An 18,526-nucleotide genomic window follows, 5' to 3' on the forward strand; every position below is an offset into this window, starting at 1 on the left:
ACAACCTCTAACAAGGTGGGGGAGGTGATGTCTTTTATTGGACCAACTTCTGTTGGTGAGAGGGACAAGCATTGGAGCTTCTTCAGCTCTGTGTAAGCTCGAACACTTGTCTCTCTCATGAACAGTAGCTGGCCCAATAGAAGACATGACCTCCCCCACCTTGTCTCTCTAATCTCCTGGGACCAACATGACCACAACAACACTGCATACAACTACCTATAACAGAGAGAGTACTCAGTGCAGTTTAGTTTCATTTACTCTGCTGGGCACAATTTCCTTTCAACAACCATCTCAATGATATCCATAGCTTACACTCAGCTTACCTGGGAAGTTTACTATCTATTTGTTTACTAGCAAAGCCCAAACTCCTGCAATGTTTTTTGTTTGTTTGAGAGCTTTAAGCAAGCTCCATCAGTTACCCAAGACAGTTAGATTTCCTGCCCAGTGTGGCATGTTGCATCCACTGGGATGCCTTCACATCATCACCATTTCCAATGAGACAGCATTTACCAGAATTGCAGTTAAAGTAACAGGAGCGGCATACACAGGAATTCTACATTTTGCATGACATCATTTAAAAGCTTAGAAATGCAGGGCACCATGTACTTTTTCCTTTGCCAGTTTCACCTTTTAGACAAAAATTTTCTAGTTCTGGGCCAAAGGTCTTCTGTTGTCAGAAAGTAAACACCTCATTGGATCAGCTCTTTAGCTAGAGTAAACTAGAATGGCTCCATGGAAGTCACTCCCAATAAATTTGGGTCCCAGGTTACTGGGAACCCTTCATTAACAGACCACTGAAAAGTTGAATACTAAAGGAAAGGACAATCAGCTTACTGGATATGCTCAGCATGTCCATAGACAGAGAAAGTGACAGTCCTACCCCAAGGAGCAATCTACCAGCCTGCCACGTCTTGGCTGCAGTCTCTACATTGGTTGTTCCCCTGTCCTGCTCTGGAGCGTGGAATGGATCTTTCCAGGCTATGACACCTTTTAGTATCACGTGTGAGGAATGGGGCAGAGAAGACGCTGAATATGGATATGTCTAGATGACCATGGGGGAATGTTGCTATATTTTTATTGTCTGCAAACAGCACCTGCTGGCATTAGACAGAGAGCACCACAGCTATCCGGGTGCTGTTCCTGGCTCTGCCTCTGATCTATCGCAAGTCCTTTCGTCTCTTTGGGCCTCGATTTCCCTCCCACCTTTTGTCTGTCTCATCTATTTAGACTGCAAACTCTTTGGGGCAGGGGCTGCCTCTTATGGAGTGTTTTTACAACACCCAGCACAGTAAGGCCTGGATCTTAGCTGGGGTATCTAGCCACTAATGTGACTTAAATAAGCAGGCCACACATAGCACCATGAATACGGTGCTCCTATGAATGACAGCATAGCAGAGCCTGTCCAGTGGGATGGGTTTGGCCAGCCAGATATTCTCCAGCCCTGAACTGCCCCGTTTATAATGTTCCCCAGGCATTTCACTGGGAGCTGTGTTGAAGAGCTGACCTTGCTGACCCCATCCCTAAGATGCAGTGTACAAGGAAGTCCAGCAATGCAGATGCGTGGGCAAAGCCTCAGGGCTAGCCTGGTCAGAACACAGGAAGCTGGCCTCTCATGACAGATGCCTAAAACGCAGTATCAAAAGGCAGCAGAAGCAGCAGCTGGGAATGGAGATAGAGCATGGGTGATTAAATGTTAACAGCTGCCCTGGGAGCAACCCTCAGTTGTCCTGGGAGTCTGTTTGGAGACTGGAAGCCCATGAAGGAGGCTATTTATTTAGCTTTAAACACCAGAACAGTCTTGCCTTGGCGACCTTTTCAAGGCACTCAGACCCTCTACGGTATCTCTGAATTACTGACTGCAAACAGCAACATTCTCACTTCATTTATCTGCAGTGGCTGATTTGCTATAATTTCTTCTTGCTGTGTCGAGAGGAGGGGGGCGAGGTGGGAGTGAAAGCGTGCATTTCATTCAGGACTTCAGAATCGGAGAATCAAATCTAGATTCATTACTGCTAAAGTGGATGGAGTTTCACCTCTCAGAGCTAAAGGGTAAATCTATTTCTTCTGAGAAATTACATTTATTACCACCATGCTTGAAAAGTATATCAGCTATCAGGAGTCTCAAAGAGGAAAAAAAACACCCTGATGCTGTGAAATGTATGTAGCCAAACTAAAAAAATAAACCAGTACAGAACATTATACAGACAGCCCCACAAAGCCTAGAGAGAAGGCTCACACACGCCCAGGGCCAGTTACCTACACTTCTGGGATAACCAGTCTGCCAACATCTGTCACTTTCTAAATGTTACTATTTAATTATTTATAGGTTTCACATTTTACCTGTCCCCTCCCAGAATCTCTGCTGCACCAACGATCACTTTGTAGAGCTTTCAGCCCTGGGAAGAACACACAGAATCGAAAAGGTAAAACTGATGTCCAGCTTGAGGTTCTGGACCTTCAGCCTATCCCGCCAAAGCTAGCGGTTTCTCCAGAGACATAAACCGGGGCAACCTGACTCCACTTCTGCTTAGCTTGGAGTGAAATCATTTTAGGAAAACTGCCTCCCTGAGGAATAAAGCTGCAGCAATAGCTGGGACTGATTGGTGCCCACTAATTGGACTATGAACTTGCTCAGAAGGTAGAAGCTGCTAGTAGGGCATGAACCCTATTGTGTTTAGAGGGAACTGTAGGGAAAACAATAAATCTCATGCTGCATTTTTCTCCATTAATGTAACAAAATGTCTTTCTGCACCTCCTGCGTTGCTTCTCAATTGGAAACAACAGGGGTCTCACCATGCAGCGGAGGAAATTTATTATGAAACCTGATTCATAACCATCCATCCATGTTCCTCCTAAAATCATTTGTGGTTTCACACCACAAGGGTGTTAATTTGGGTAGCTGCTTTTGATTTAAAGCTTGACATTTCTATCTGGTGCCAGCCCTGCATGGGGTAGAGGGGACCCCACTGGAGACTAACAGATATTAATGGTATTTGCAATGCAAACCAGCCTGGGGTTTGTTTCTGCATGGCTTGTTTTTGTTTTACTTTACAGCAGGAGATACTCAAACGCGGGTCTATCCAAAGTCACCTTCAACAGAGGTTGAGTTATTCTTTAGAAAAGAGCAGGGGAGCAGCAGTCTGCTCCATTTTATAAGGCACAGTGGCCTACAGATACTACAGCTCACAGCCTTCATTGCCGCTTGTTACACCCTTCTCCAAGCAATGACTGTTGGGCTCAGGATGGCACAATGCCTGCTGGGATTTGTAGTCTCCAAAGGACACATTGGCCTGCAAGAGGAGAGATTGATTCTAAGCTATCTAGTTGAGCCACAATTTGGCCCACTTTGTTTATGCAAAAAGCAGCTTTTAATAATGGGAAAGCTTGTAAAATGTTGACAATGCATCTTTATTCCTCATCACCTCTTATCTTCTACTTTGTTTGGTTAGGAAAGGTAAAAAAACCTCTTTTCTTTTTCAGCATCCAGGTTATTAGAGAAATAAAATATTCTGCAGATCAGTTGATTCATGAACTATTAAATGCCCCTTGAGCCAGTCTGCAGAAGAACTGGCTGATACATAAATGGGATGGGTATTCTACAGGGCTCCCTGCCTTCAGCAGCCTCCAGGATCAGATGAATATTACACATATTTTTGAGGCGTTTGCCTTTCATGTAAGCAGAACTTTCCCTTTCTTAATTTAATTTCATCCCCTCTTGATACACTGCTTTGTGCCTCCCTAAATCACCCTTGCTTTGTTGTGATGCACATTATCTACCCCCTGCCCTTTACCCTGATGATTGGTAAGGAAAACATTAGCAATATTTTATTCAGATTTGTGGATCTTTTATGCCTTTGGAGTGAACCACCAAATAGAATCATTCGAGGTTGCCCTGAAGAACGCTTTCCATTCATGGGGTTTGCACCCTTCAAATATTTGCAGACTCACAACTTCCCCTGGCCAACATGAGCATATTCCCCTCTTTTAGTCTTTCCTCATAATTCAGGTCTTCCACCTCATCTCCTCTTAATGTTGTGGCTTTTCTCTGAATTGCCTTTGATCTGTCACTATCTTTCTGGTGCCAGGATGTGCAGAACTGAACACACTATTACCTGTGTGGGCGCACCAGAGCTCCATAGAGGGCTCCTGATGTATGATCTGATCCTATAGCTGTGAATAGCATTGACCATTTCTGCTGCCATCACACTGCATACCCATGTCAAGTTTACTGTCTCTTTTAGCATTATTGATTCCCAGGCTTCTTCCTCCTACCACTTGTTTTGTGCTTATTGACTCAAGTTTACTGGATTTGTCAGTCTCTGTAGGAATTACTATTATTATTTATTTGTATTATCATAATGCCTAGGAGCTGCCAGCATGGACCAGGACCCCATTGTGCTAGGAGCTGTACAGACACAGAAGAGTAACGGATATTTTTACATGCTATCTGTGAGCCAGATTTCCAAACACCTGGCCATGAACACCCTATGCCTAAATGGGAAACGAGCTGCTTGGCCTCACCTTTCTGGATTCTGATGCCACATCCATCAGCATGGCTTTGGGGTGAAACCTAAGAGATAATCACTGTTCCAGGAGTTGGTATGTATGGCTTATGTTCAGCTGAATCATTTCCACATACCCACTGAGACCAGGATATGTCTACATGGTAATAAGAGACCCACAGCATCACTGTGCGGGCCCACGTCTGCTGGCTCAGGCTCTGGGGCTAACAATGGCACTGTAGACATTTGGGCTAGGGCGGGAGCCCGGACTCTGAAACCCTGTGAGGGGGGTGGGTCTCAGAGCCCAGACTCCAGTTAATCGCTCATGGGGATTGTCAGGACTTAGCTGCATACCTGAGACAGAGTCCTGACAATATGTTACTTACGAACAGCGGGAGCTGAAGAGGCAGAATGGAGAAGGGAAGAGAGACCAAAACTGGCATGAACTGGCCCCAATTTTTGGTAGCCTCAGTAGGCTACACAGGCTGAACTCCTGCCCTGCCTTAGGAATGCTTCCCCCAGGCTCAAGGCGTGCGGCGTTGCCTGGGGCGTGGTGTTTTAGGGGGCATCGGCACCACGGCTGCACAGGGCTGCCATCCTGGCATTTGGGAGTTTAGCTGGGCTTTCGCTGGCCAGAGCAATAAAGGTGACAGTGGCGATCCTTACGGTGCAGTCTAGGTACTTTGATTTAAGGAGCTCCTGGTAATGAAGGTCACAAGAGGAAGCAGTAGACCAAATGCTGCGTATTAGCAAGAAGATTACAAATCTCAGCATCGCAGCGTGGAGCCTGGGTCTGTATTAGTATCTCAGGACTCAGATACATTAGATACATGATTTTGTGGGGACTGGGGGTAAAATGTGGCCACACATTTTGTGGCAACTTGGCTCAGGGATTTGAAAGGGGAACGTGCTGGAAAGGGGAACGTTCCATGCAAGTGGGGGGGCTGCATAGCAGAGAGCGAGCCGGTGGAAAGAGAATGCCCTGCCAGCTTCACTGACATGCCTGTATGGGTCACCACACCAGACAGATGAAAAGCCCAACAAGAATTAACAATGGCTTTTTCCTTTACTGCAAAACCTCATCGCATTTCAGAGAGACTCAGGATGTGTGAGGAGCTGAATTGGTGCTAAAACCTTCAGTGCGTCTAGAAGGGCTGGGTGCTTCATGTGTAATTTCAGAAGTAGAAGACAAGCCTCTGAGTGCCAAGTGCCCAGCAAACCTTATGCCAAAGGTCTTCATTTCCCAGATTTTCAAGGCCTGCTTATTCACACCTCAGGGCAGCACCCTCTTGGTGGAGTTCCTTCTCCTCCTATTTCACACAACTCCCCCCAGCCCCTTTAACAAGTCTGTTTTAGTGGGAGGGGGTAATTTTCAGGGGGTCAGTTTGTTCTTATGGCTGGGGCTAAAACCGCTGCTCATTTGGCTAACTGACATGGAAGGCCTGGTTAGGGGCAAGGCAAGGATATCCTCAGCTAAGTCTATATGGTATTGTCGTGGCTACCCTTCATAAACCAGCCAGTGTGGGCAGGTCCCCACTGCTTGTGTACAACCGTGGGACAAGAAGCCAGCCTGGGAAGAACCCACACCACACCTGTGCAGTCGCAGAGCAAGAGGCCAACAGCTGCACACCTCTGCTGCTTGTATGCAACCATGCAACAACAAACCCGCATGTTTGAGCCCTCACCACTGATGTGCAACCTTACAAAAACAAGTCAGCATCTTCAGCAGCCCCCACAACACACGAGCATCACTACAAAAAGAAGCCAGCTTGGACACTCACCTCCGAAGGGAGAAAATTAACTAGGGTTGAATTTCAATGTCATGCTTCGAAGGAGTGATTATAAATGATGATGCAGGGAAAAAAGATGATTTTTTAAAATGATGAAAAATAATCTCTGAAGTTCCCTTTTTAACATAATTTAAATACAGCTTCACTGTGAACATCTCTATGCATGTCCAAAATCATTTGTTAGAACAGCTTATAAAGGCTATCACTTCAAATGCTGATGAGTAGCTGTCTCACAGTCATGTCTCTTAATGTTTGTATAAATGCTCCTCACTTGATCTTACTTTTATTAGGGAGCTGAGAAATTTCAGCAGCAGAAAAATCCCCTTTAGGGGAACAAAACAACAACTAAAAAGATAAAGCAATTTCCAGCTCTGATGGAAGATATATCCTTTTTCTGCTCATTATAAAATACTTATTATCTCCCTTTATCTCCAAGCCAACAGTGTTATTTCAATTTAACAGTGTTTGAGAAATGCAAGGAAATATAATAATAGGGCCATAGATGCACTATTTAATGTCAGAATGACAGATGCTTCAATTAGGCAGACAGGGCTATTTTTCCCAAAAATAGATAAAGATGAAATTTTTATAAGATTGTGCTGTTTGTGTTTATGGTACTGCACTGTTATAAGCTTCCATTACAACATAAATTAAAATAAAACCTCCTATTTCAATGGAAGCCTAAATAGGTTTTCCAATAATTTTGCAGCTCATAAAAGCATTTTATCCAAAAGCTACCCTCCTCTTCCCTCTATTGCACTGACTTATTGCCGTCTGTATCATTGGAACTGGAAGGTGTATGGTGCTTGTGACTGTGAAATGTAAACCTGTTTTTTTACGGGGGATTCAAATCCCTCTCCTCAGTTTACAGGGTGCGAGCTAATTAGCTTCACCCTTCACCAGCATGGTTTAGTGCACTGCTCCCTCCTGTGAGCTAGGGGCATATCAAAGAGAGCCAAGATGGTAGAGCAACGATCACATGGAATCTTGTCTGTTACTTTGGCATCTCTGAGATAAATTACCAGGACCGCTGTTGCATTTTTCCTTCTGCAGAGTCAGGCTTTTGGACTTGGACTTAGAGCGGGTCAAAAAGCCCAAGGGACTGCTAGCAAACATTTCACACACACTTTTAGTTTGTTTCTTTCTTGATTTTTCGTTTCAGCCTGCTCTATTCAGAACTGTCCTAGAGTTAAGGCTAGATGGGACAAGATCATCTCGTCTGACCTCCTGTATGTCACAGGCCACCAACATCCCCCAGTGCCCACACACTAAACCTGACAACGGAAAGGAGACCAAAGAATTAGAGCCAACAGGGGAGTAGACTGTCTGTGTCACCACCAGGAGGGACCAGGTGCACCAGTGCTTGAGCCCCCTGCAATGGCAGGGAAAGTATTAAGTGAGTTATAGTCAGATAATCCTGGCAAGTGATGTGCACCCCCATGGTGCAGAGGGAGGCAAATCCCCCACTCCCAAGGTCACTGCCAATCTGACCTGGGGAGAATTCCTTCCCAACACCACATAGGGTGATCAGTTGGACCCTGAGCCAGCCCAGCACCTGAGAGAGAGCCCTGGCCCTTCCCATCCAATATCCCATCTCTAGCTGTGGCCATCCCCAATGCTTCAGAGGAAGGAGATAAAAAAATACATTGGGGGCAAAAATCCCTTCCTGACCCCAACCAGTGGCCAGCTGAAACCCTGAAGCATGAGCTTTGGTAACATAACACATCAACCAGAAGTGAGCCCCCAGGCTGTTGAGCCCTGCCCCCCACCATCACAAGCAACCCCATCACACAGTCGCACTCATAAATTTGTCCAGCTCGTTCTTAAAACTAAGTTGTTTGTCCCCACAACTCCTTTTGGGAGGCTGTTCCAAAACCTCATGCCTCTTAGAAACTTTCTTCTAATTTCCAGCCTGGATTCATTTTTGGCCAGTTTATTTCCATTTGTTCTTGTGCCAGCTTTGTCTTTTATCTTAAATAGCTTTTCACCCTCCCTAGTGTTTATCTGCTTGGTGTATTTATACAGAGCAATCAGAGCCTGTCTCAGCGTTCTTTTTTTTTTTCTAGATTAAACAAGACAAGCTCTTGTGGGCTCTTCTCCATCCCCCTGATCATCCTTGTCACTCTTCTCTGCACCTGTTCCACTTTAAATTCATCTTATTTGAACACAGGGGACCAGAATGATCCCTTCTCAACCCTTTTGTGTGACCTCTTCTTGGGTGTCCTGTGGCAGGCTCCCAGGAACAACGTTTGCCTTGCAGATTTTTCTCTTGATAAATAAAACTCACTGCTGTACAGGGCCGCTCAGCACAAGGCCTAGCCACCACCTCAGCTCACTTAGGACCCCGGTGATACACAGGACTCCTACATGCTCTCCTCTCAGGGTAAATTCACCTTATGTTAGTACAGTGAAACCTGCAGCAAGGACCCTGGGGCTTTGTTTTTCTCTCGCTGGCACCAGTGTTTAAACCAGCAGCAGCCCAACTGAGACACATGGAAGGACACAGATGTAAAATATATAAGTGAAAGGGGATTCAGAATTCCTACCTCCACCAGGCAACCCCCTGTTTTCAAGGACCCCGGGTTTTCAGTACAATTTGGTTTAACCTGGGGTTAAAGAACCTCCTCTACTCGGCACTGGACTGTTGCTGATTGTATTTGGTCTCCTCCGCCTTTTCTGGGGGTGGGGTCTGGGTGTGTGTCAGCTCATTCCACCGCTCATTTTTCTCCCTGGAGCTGTTGAGAAGGCATAGTCATTTTTGTTCAGCATTGCTCCCCTTGGTTGGGGGGTGGAAGAGCTGATTTGGGGGACCAATCCTGCAAGGTGCGGGGCACACCTCAGTTGCCATTGAATTCAGTGGATACTTGGATGCTTTGCAGCCTCTGGGCCTCAAGCTCCTGATGGGCAGTGAGACCACTCTGCAGGGTCACAAATGTGTGGCAGGCAAAGTTGTAGTCACACCCTGCCTGTTCAGTACTTTCTGTTAACGAGGTACCTAGACCTGAGCAGAGAGATCCAGAAAAATACGGGCAGCAATCTGGAAGCTGAATCACTGGTGATCTGTTGCAGTCCTCATTACCAGAGAGCCAGTTCAAACAACTCCTCACCACGCAAGCTGCAATTTCTCAGAATGTGTTTCAGAGCATTGCTGAATGCCTGCTAATGTTTGTGTTTAACCACGTCTGTCTACCAACACATCTAGTGGGATTCTATTTAATTTCCCTCTTCAAACAGTGCATCTGCTTAATGTAAACCAATTAGACAGTTTCTCCTTCTAGGAAACCATGAGGCATAATCAAGAAAATGCAATTTGTTTGCCTTTCACAAATACATATTTTAACACAACCGCAGGAAAATGGATTTCTGTGGAGCCACAAAAACAACATAAAGCACATTAAAGCAAGCATGTGCTGTGTATATATGGTCTCATTTAAGCCCAGGAAGGTCAGGAAATGCCAGCTTGGACCTGGGAATCCAAGTTCGCATTGACACTATACTACTAAAGTAAACAGGGTCTGATCAACATGCAGGGACCTTCACTGACACATCTGTGACTGCTGGCCAGAGGGGACCATTAGAAACTTACACTACATGCTCCCTCTTTCCAAGATAAAGCATTATGTTCTCCTGAGGCCTTGTTTACACACCATCTGGCACCGGTTTAGTTAAACTGGTGCAGCCCCTATGGGAACACATTTATTTTGGTCTAAGAGGGGCGTCTTCCAGTTTATCTTATTTTGATTCCGTTTAAGTTGAATGGGAATCAGTTTAAGCCCCTCTTAAACTGAAATAAGAGCGTCCACACAGTTCAGTTAAACCAGTGCGACTCTGCATATAATCTAGCCCTGAGCGTCCACCCCCTGCTGGGTCAATGAATGAACGTCCCAGCTCAGATTCCTCATTTTGGAAAATCAGTGTGTTGAGGCAGAGGCAGCTGCACGTGGGATGCAGGGTGGTTAATGGACTGGAAGGCAGTGCCAAGAAGTCTGATAGAACATGCCAGCCAGCAGCCAGTCCTGCATCAATTTAAACTAAAAAATGTCCACGTAGGTGACTATTTACCCCTGCATGAAAACCAAACGGAACTGGATTGTTATCTCCCAATTCAGAAGCCTTGCCAGAGTTTGGAGTTGTTTTTATGATCAGAATGGAATAACAATGCTATTCCCCAGACAGACTCCCATGCCCATTGTCTCTGACTCTTGTCATCAGTCTTAGCTCACTGGTGCTGTGCACGTTCCTGGGAGGTTGTTGAAATAAAAGCGTGATACCCTGGAGAGTTGGTAAAAGATTGGGATTTGTTTTCTGGCTGCATGCACTTGACATGGCTCAGAGTTGCCAGAGGCTAATATCTCTTTGTCATATGCCCCGGTCAGTGTGCTGTTACTGTTATCATGTCAGGCAGCCCCTTCCTTGCTAGTTGCATTTGAGGAATTCTTGGAGTACTCAGTATGTCTATGAGTAAACTCCAATTGCAGGCAGTGACCCAAGTTGTCAGTTGATCATGAGCTTCGGGCCGAGAGGCTACAGAACACACAAGTACCCGCAGAATTCAATGGCAACTGAGCTGTGTTTGGTGCCTGTAGGATTGGGCCCCAGGTTCTCAAGGACGCTGGTGTAGCTTTATTCTGAGTCGCTGGATGAGACGGATTCTGTTTGTTCTCGAACGACAGTAAAGACCCCTGGTGTTCCTGCACACTACCCTGCCAGCGTTGTATGGGGTGTGCCATTTGCTGCTTAGCTGCTCCTCTCCATTGCTCAGGGGCTGTTTTTCAGTGGTGCTCATCATGCGTAATGACATCTTCACAATGTGCCCACTGCTGGTTCTGTATCCTGTTTAGGACTTTCCTGTTGTACAGAAGCCAGCTGTCTATATAATCACTTGAGAAGTAGTCACAAAGCTCTCTCATCTGATATTTTGCGCAGTGTGAGGGCAAAGGTGAGGGAAGCTAAGACTTGGATTAGACACCAGGGCCATCTCTGAATCACCCTGAGGCCATACACATGAGTTATTGAAAATAACTGTCACTCAGCCAGTATTTCCTCCTAGCTTCCCTCAGTGGATTATTCCTGTAACACAAAAAGAAAAGGAGTACTTGTGGCACCTTAGAGACTAACCAATTTATAAGGTGCCACAAGTACTCCTTTTCTTTTTGCGAATACAGACTAACACGGCTGTTACTCTGAATCCTGTAACACAGCTGCTTTACAGCTGTATAACATTTGAGGGCTGATTTGTTTCCCCAGCTATTTTTCTTACTTTGCCGTTGGTTAACATTGGTCAGGACCTTGTAGTGGCCCATAGCTTTGAGTTTCTTTTCTTTTTAGTTATACGAGTGACCTCTTTAAGGCTTTGCAGAATTTATACTAATCTTATCTGCTAATGACTTCTCTTTTTCCCCTTTTATTTTATCCAAGATTATCTGTCTTGGCCGATTGTGAAGTGTTCTCAAAGGATGTTATTAAGAATTTGTTATTCCTCCTTTTGCAACTGCAAGACAAAAAGCATTACTGAAGGCATGGTACTGTAGCTGACACTTATCAACCAGTAGCCAAGTCTCTTTGACTGAATATTTTGTGTTCTTCGTTTCGGCTTTTGGGCTATTATATGTGAAATAAACACTGCTCAAAAAATCATTTAGTACAAAGGGTTGCCGATAGTCAGAGAGAAAGTGAGCAGGATCATATTAAGCTGTCATCCTGAAACATCAAAGAGCATAGCAAGTGCTGAACATAAATGGCTGCCTCTAGTCTTCAGGCACAGAGACATATCTGCACTAAGTACTTATTACGAAGGATTTGTTTTAAGTATAATTAATATGATCTCGTCATTGGAGAGCGTAGTCTAGTGGTTAGAGTAGGGGGATGTTAGACTGGTTGTCAAACTTGGATTCCTTTTTTCCCTTTGCTGCATCACTCTAGGCAAGTCACTTCACTTCTGTATGGCGCAGTTTACTCCCCTATTAAAGATATGGAGATATTGCTACTTACCTACATATATACAGCGATGAGCTGCCAAAATCTTAACAACGGGTTCCCTCCTCACCCCACAAGGGGCTCGTTGCCCACCCCCGCCCCCCGGGACTCCTGCCCTATCCAACCCCCCCACGTTTCTTGACCCCCCCCCCCGCCAGGACCTCCTCCCCATCCACCCCCGTCCCCTGTCCCCTGACTGCCCCCAGAACTGGGCAGGAGGGTCTCGTGGGCCACCGTAGTGGGTGCCCACCCCACCCCTAAGAACCAGAGGGACCTGCCAGGGGGCGAGGTGGGGAGTCCCGGCAGGGCTTACCTGGGGCAGCTCCCAGGAAGCATCCGGCAGGTCCCTCTGGCTCCTAGGGGTGGGGGAGCGTAGCTAGGGGGGGGCAGGGGGAGCGGCTGCTCCCCCACTGATCACATCAAAAGTGGCGCCTTAGGCGCTGACTCCGTGGGTGCGCCAGTAAAATTTGGTGGGTGCAGAGCACTCACCGGCAGCTCCCCGCCCTAGGCCCGGCCCCAGCTCACCTCACCTCCGCTCCGCCTCCTCCCCTGAACCTGCCGCCCCGCTCTGCTTCTCCGCGCCCCCCGGGCGTCCTGCGAATCAGCTGTTCAGCGGGAAGCCGGGGGGTGGGGCGGAGAAGCAGAGCGGGGCGGCGCGTTCAGGGGAGGAGGCGGAGGCAGAGTGGAGGGAGGTGAGCTAGGGCCGGGGATGGGGCGGGGAGCTGCCGGTGGGTGCTCTTCACCCACCAAATTTTCCCCTTGTGTGCTCCAGGGCTGGAGCACCCGTGGAGTTGGCGCCTAAAGCGACACTTTTGGCCAGTTAAATTTAGAAGCCCTTTTAGAACCGGTTCTCCCTCGCGGAACAACCAGTTCTAAAAGGGCTTCTAAATTTAACAACCGGTTCCAGCGAACCGGTGCGAACTGGCTCCAGCTCACCACTGCATATATGGGTTTAAGACCTACTCACTTACTCACAAACATTTTCCCAAATTAGACAGGCTTTAACTTGGCTTGTTCAATGCTATATTATTTTCTGTTCATCGACATTCAAAATTTTGTTTCTATGATACTTGTGAAAAGAGAATTTCAGGTCTGATGCTGAGGGTCATTTATTCAAGCAACAAAATGTGTTTTGTGGTATAGTAAACTTAATTCTGAGCAGAAATGGCAGTACTGTATAAAGGTTAGCCCAGAGGTAATTCCATGCAACTCAGCGGACCAGTCACAAAGCCTGAATGGTGAATTTCCAATATGGATTAATTAGCTGAATAAGCCTCATGAATGATCCACAGGCTCCAGTATATTCATAAAAAAATGTTTGACAAATAATTTCAAATAATAATCAATCACCATATGATACTACAGGCAATAACTTTGTAAGATACATGAAAGATGCTGATGACACTTACTATAGAGTTTACTTTAGATGCCTCCTGGTAAATTTCTTCTTCAAGATGTGCATAACCTATCTGGGAGCCCTTGAAATTCCTGGAGGTCTCATCTTTTTATCTCTGCTAAATTCTATGGCATATGTGTAGAGTAACTAGGTCAAGGAATAGTCAACAGAAAAAATATGTCTGTATTTACTCAGGAATTATATATGTAGCTTGAATTGTGCATGAATTTTAAAAAGTCAACAATAGATACATAATAAACATTTCATGTTTGCCAGTTATTTTAATGGTGGCAATCTAGCCAGCTGGATTGTTCCACAGGAGTTTAAGTACAGGACAAGCTTCCTGACTTTCAGCATAATTGCTGCAGAAGAAAATACTTGCAAATGGAAATCAGAGCTGACACCAGATTACAATCTGGCCTTGAGAATTGCCTGGTGAACTTTGTAGTCAGGTGGTGTGCAGGAGAAAGTTAATGCTTTTTAGCAGAGCAACACAAACAATATGAAATAATGTATAGTCAGAGCCAGACTGGAGCAGTGAACTGCACTGAAGCACATAAAAGAATCAGATTTTCCATAAATGAAAATGCTATCTCAGGCTATGTCACAGCCGCTCCATTCCTTCCAGGTTGCAGCCTTTTGCACCTACAGGGTGGATGGCTCCAAGATAACCAGGCACAGGGTTGACACTTGAAAAGGAGCTTGCCTATCTCACTAGCTCAGTGATGTGCTGGACCCGGCTCCTGGGAGTCTGTCATTAACATTCCACCAGCCTGCTGGGATGGTTTTTCTGTACATGATGTGATTTCCCTATGCCGTCTCTGGATACTGCACAATCAAGCTTGTAATTGGGCTGGCCAGCTCCTGTGTGCCCCCTGGTGGCCTAGGGGCATGCTACAGGTAGCCTGCCTCAGTTTCCCCTCAGACTGTTCAAATAAAACTTCCCTTCAGATGTTTCCTTGGTCAAAAATACCCCTTCTTGGGGACTAGGTTTATTAATAGAAAATAAACAGCAAATAAAACTCAAAGTCGCCAAACAAAGTCAATTCCTAAGGCCACACAAAGCAAGCTTTCTCTTCCTCCTCCCAAGCCTTTCTGCGTGGGGTCTTTGCAGTCTCTCCCCCCTGCTTTGACAGGGTCTCTCTCAGGCCTCCCTGCTCTCAGGTCCCTGCAGGAGCTGGTCCTCACTCTCCTCAGACTTGACCACAACTTCCTGAGCTTTCCCCCTTCACTGCAGCCACCTGCTGCCCTGTCTAGGGAATTACCTGACTCAACCCAGGTGTGCCTTATTCTGTACTAGGGGTTGACTAGCCCCAACCCCCCAGCCTTTAAGGGGTGAGCCACCCTTTTACAAACCCCTTTGGCCAGCACCCACACAGCTGACATCGCTAACGTTGGGTTGGGCGGGGGCGCCGTCGGACCGAACTGAAGAGGAGCAGAGGGGCTGGCACTGCAGGGGGGGCGGTGGTGGCGTGGTGAGAGATGGCACAGAGGTGACTGAGCCAGGATGGCTAGAGGTGTTGTGAGTAGAGGGTATGGGCAGGCATTTCTTCATGGAAGCACTTTCCCGCCAGGGGCTGGAGATGGACTGGTCCAAGTGCGTTTCTGGGATCTTGGTACTTCACTAACCCCTGACAACAAACCGTGAATGGGATGCCCCAAAAGGGAAAAGGGGGATGGAGAACGAGATGTCAAAGAGACATTTGTCCATCGGACCCTCACATTGTCAGGTGGGGAAACTGAGGCAAAGGTCTATTGCCCAAGGTACTCTGGGGTGGTTATTTTACTTACTATTCATGCTGATTTATTGTGTTGTGTTTTCCTAGTTCATACTGTGTTTCTTGTTTTATACATAGACTCGTGCTCACGAGAGGTTTTATTACATAGACTCACCCTGTGAAGGGTGCCGATGGGAGGGGTTTCGTTTTCCCAGGTTTCTGAGTGGGGAGGTATGTATCCTGCATACCAGGAAAGCAGCTCGTTAAATATTTGTTACCATTCCTGCACCTGCCTGGAATGGTACTCAGCCAAAAGGATGTGGCTCCTTTCAAACAGCACTGTTGAGTTCAGACAAGCACTGTGACCTGAACATAGGTTGTAGGCAATGCTGCTGCTCCGAGACAGAGGGCCATATTCTGATCTCAGTTGCATAAGTCTTGTGTAACTCCAGTGATGTCAAAACAGTTAGAGTGGGGTAAATTAGAGGATTCAGCTGAGCACTTATTTCACTACAAGCTTTTATTCTCATTATTAATAATATTAAAATAGCATTTATAGTACTGACTCCCAAAACAGGCAAATACATCATCTTTGCTCCATGGCTTAGGCAATGCTAAAGGTCAGTTGGTGCACAAAATAAATCAGTTTCTCCAGCCCATAGACTCAGTTAGTGTGCCATATTTGAACTGATATATTGCATTGTGCAATACTGTGTGTTTGCTTTCTGAATAGTTTGCCTGGCATATTGATATTATTTATGGTTTCGTTCTGACTTTAATTGTTTCAACCTTGTATATTTTAGTCATTTAATCTGTATTTGATTTGTCATAAAGTGCCCAGATACTGTGGTAACTATGCATTATAAAAATATTTATTATTATACTTCAAGCAAAACAAGCATTACTTTAATTTATTTGTTAATCACTTTTCAAATTCTAAGGAAACATCTGTGCAGATTTGCAATTAAAGTGGCATATAGCTGCAGAAAGATATCCCCAGACTTTCTGTAAATAGACCCTGAGTTTATTCTGTATTTTTTTCAATATTCCTGAACAATTATAATCCTTTCCCTTTGTTGTAGACCATTAGCTGTCATATCCCATAGGACTGACTTATTTAACCAACAGGATTTAATTACTCAAAAGCGAGACCTTTTCTTTTTCGAACTTGTCAGCCAGCGAATAATTCAGTTAGGGGCGAGTCTTTCTCCCAGTGAAGTTCCAGAGCAAAGGTTCCATTGACTTCTGTAGGTCATAAATCAGGCCATTAGGCACACTGGGAGCCTGACAAGTCTGTGCCTCCATAGAATCATAGACTATCAGGGTTGGAAGGGACCTCAGGAGGTCATCTAGTCCAACCCCCTGCTCAAAGCAGGACCAATCCCCAACTAAATCATCCCAGCCAGGGCTTTGTCAAGCCTGACCTTAAAAACTTCTAAGAAAGGAGTTTCCACCACCTCCCTAGGTAACGCATTCCAGTGTTTCACCACCCTTCTAGTAAAGAAGTTTTTCCTAATATCCAACCTAAACCTCCCCCACTGCAACTTGAGACCATTACTCCTCATTCTGTCATCAGCTACCATGGAGAACGATCCTCTTTGGAACCCCCTTTCAGGTAGTTGAAAGAAGCTATCAACTCCCCCCGCATTCTTCTCTTCCGCAGACTAAACAAACCCAGTTCCCTGAGCCTCTCCTCATAAGTCATGTGTTCCAGTCCCCTAATCATTTTTGTTGCCCTCCGCTGGATGTTTTCCAATTTTTCCACATCCTTCTTGTAGTGTGGGGCCCCAAACTGGACACAGTACTCCAGATGAGGCCTCACCAATGTCGAATAGAGGGGAACGATCACATCCGTCGATCTGCTGGCAATGCCCCTACTTATACATCCCAAAATGCCCTTGGCCTTCTTGGCATCAAGGGCACACTGTTGACTCATATCCAGCTTCTCGTCCACTGTAACCCCTAGGTCCTTTTCTGCAGAACTGCTGCCTAGCTATTCGATCCCTAGTCTGTAGCAGTTCATGGGATTCTTCCGTCCTAAGTGCAGGACTCTGCACTTGTCCTTGTTGAACCTCATCAGATTTCTTTTGGCCCAATCCTCTAATTTGTCTAGGGCCCTCTGTATCCTATTCCTACCCTCAAGCGTATCTACCTCTCCTCCCAGTTTAGTGTCATCTGCAAACTTGCTGAGGGTGCAATCCACACCATCTTCCAGATCGTTAATGAAGATATTGAACAAAACTGGCCCGAGGGCCGACCCTTGGGGCACTCCACTTGATACCGGCTGCCAGCTAGACATAGAGCCATTGATCACTACCCATTGAGCCCTACAATCTAGCCAGCTTTCTATCCACCTTATCGTTCATTCATCCAGCCCATACTTCTTTAACTTACTGGCAAGAATACTGTGGGAGACCGTGTCAAACGCTTTGCTAAAGTCAAGGAACAACATGTCCACTGCTTTCCCTTCATCCACAGAGCCAGTTATCTCATCATAGAAAGCAATTAGATTAGTCAGGCATGACTTGCCCTTGGTGAATCCATGCTGACTGTTCCTGATCACCTTCCTCTCCTCTAAGTGCTTCAGAATTGATTCCTTGAGGATCTGCTCCATGATTTTTCCAGCGACTGAGGTGAGGCTGACTGGCCTGTAGTTCCCAGGATCCTCCTTCTTCCCTTTTTTTAAAGATGGGCACTACATTAGCCTTTTTCCAGTCGTCCGGGACCTTCCCCGATTGCCATGAGTTTTCAAAGATAATGGCCAATGGCTCCATCATTTGAATAAACTGCTTGGAAAAGAAGAAAAATTTGTTTCTGAGTTGGAAACATTGTTTCATGATAGCTGCAATCCTGTAAAATGCTCAGCACTCCATAGCTCCCACTGATTTCGGGGCACTTTGCAGGATCTGGATGATTATGTCAAATAGGAGTTAATTAGATTTTCTACTGGTAATTCTGCTCATTTTCCCTCCTGGCTGTTTTGTAAGGAGGCAGCAGTTGGAGTTCTAACACTGTCCAGAACTATGGAGAATGTGTTTGCTGGAAGACCTCACAAGGTGAGTGGCAGAGTGCCAGAGATGCAGCATAGCATTAGCTGCCAAATGGGACTTTTCTTTTGAACCTTACCCAAGAAACCCAAAGTGC

The 18,526-nt window shown here is 45.9% G+C and overlaps 1 long non-coding RNA gene across 2 annotated transcripts in view; it reads left to right on the plus strand.

The window, feature by feature from the left end:
• Positions 1-18,526, plus strand: part of LOC125624508 (uncharacterized) — a 40,906-nt gene that overhangs the window by 16,345 nt on the left and 6,035 nt on the right. The window contains exons 2-4 of one of the 2 annotated variants that reach the window (XR_012665424.1): positions 2,327-2,423; positions 3,481-3,673; positions 4,367-4,599. This is a non-coding gene — a long non-coding RNA (uncharacterized LOC125624508). Of the gene's footprint in view, positions 1-2,326; positions 2,424-3,480; positions 3,674-4,366; positions 6,509-18,526 lie in introns of those variants that run through there. The other variant, XR_007353331.2, reaches the window with a different exon arrangement.

The sequence above is a fragment of the Caretta caretta genome, chromosome 18 (genome assembly GCF_965140235.1).
Source record: "Caretta caretta isolate rCarCar2 chromosome 18, rCarCar1.hap1, whole genome shotgun sequence".
Taxonomy (NCBI): domain Eukaryota; kingdom Metazoa; phylum Chordata; order Testudines; family Cheloniidae; genus Caretta; species Caretta caretta.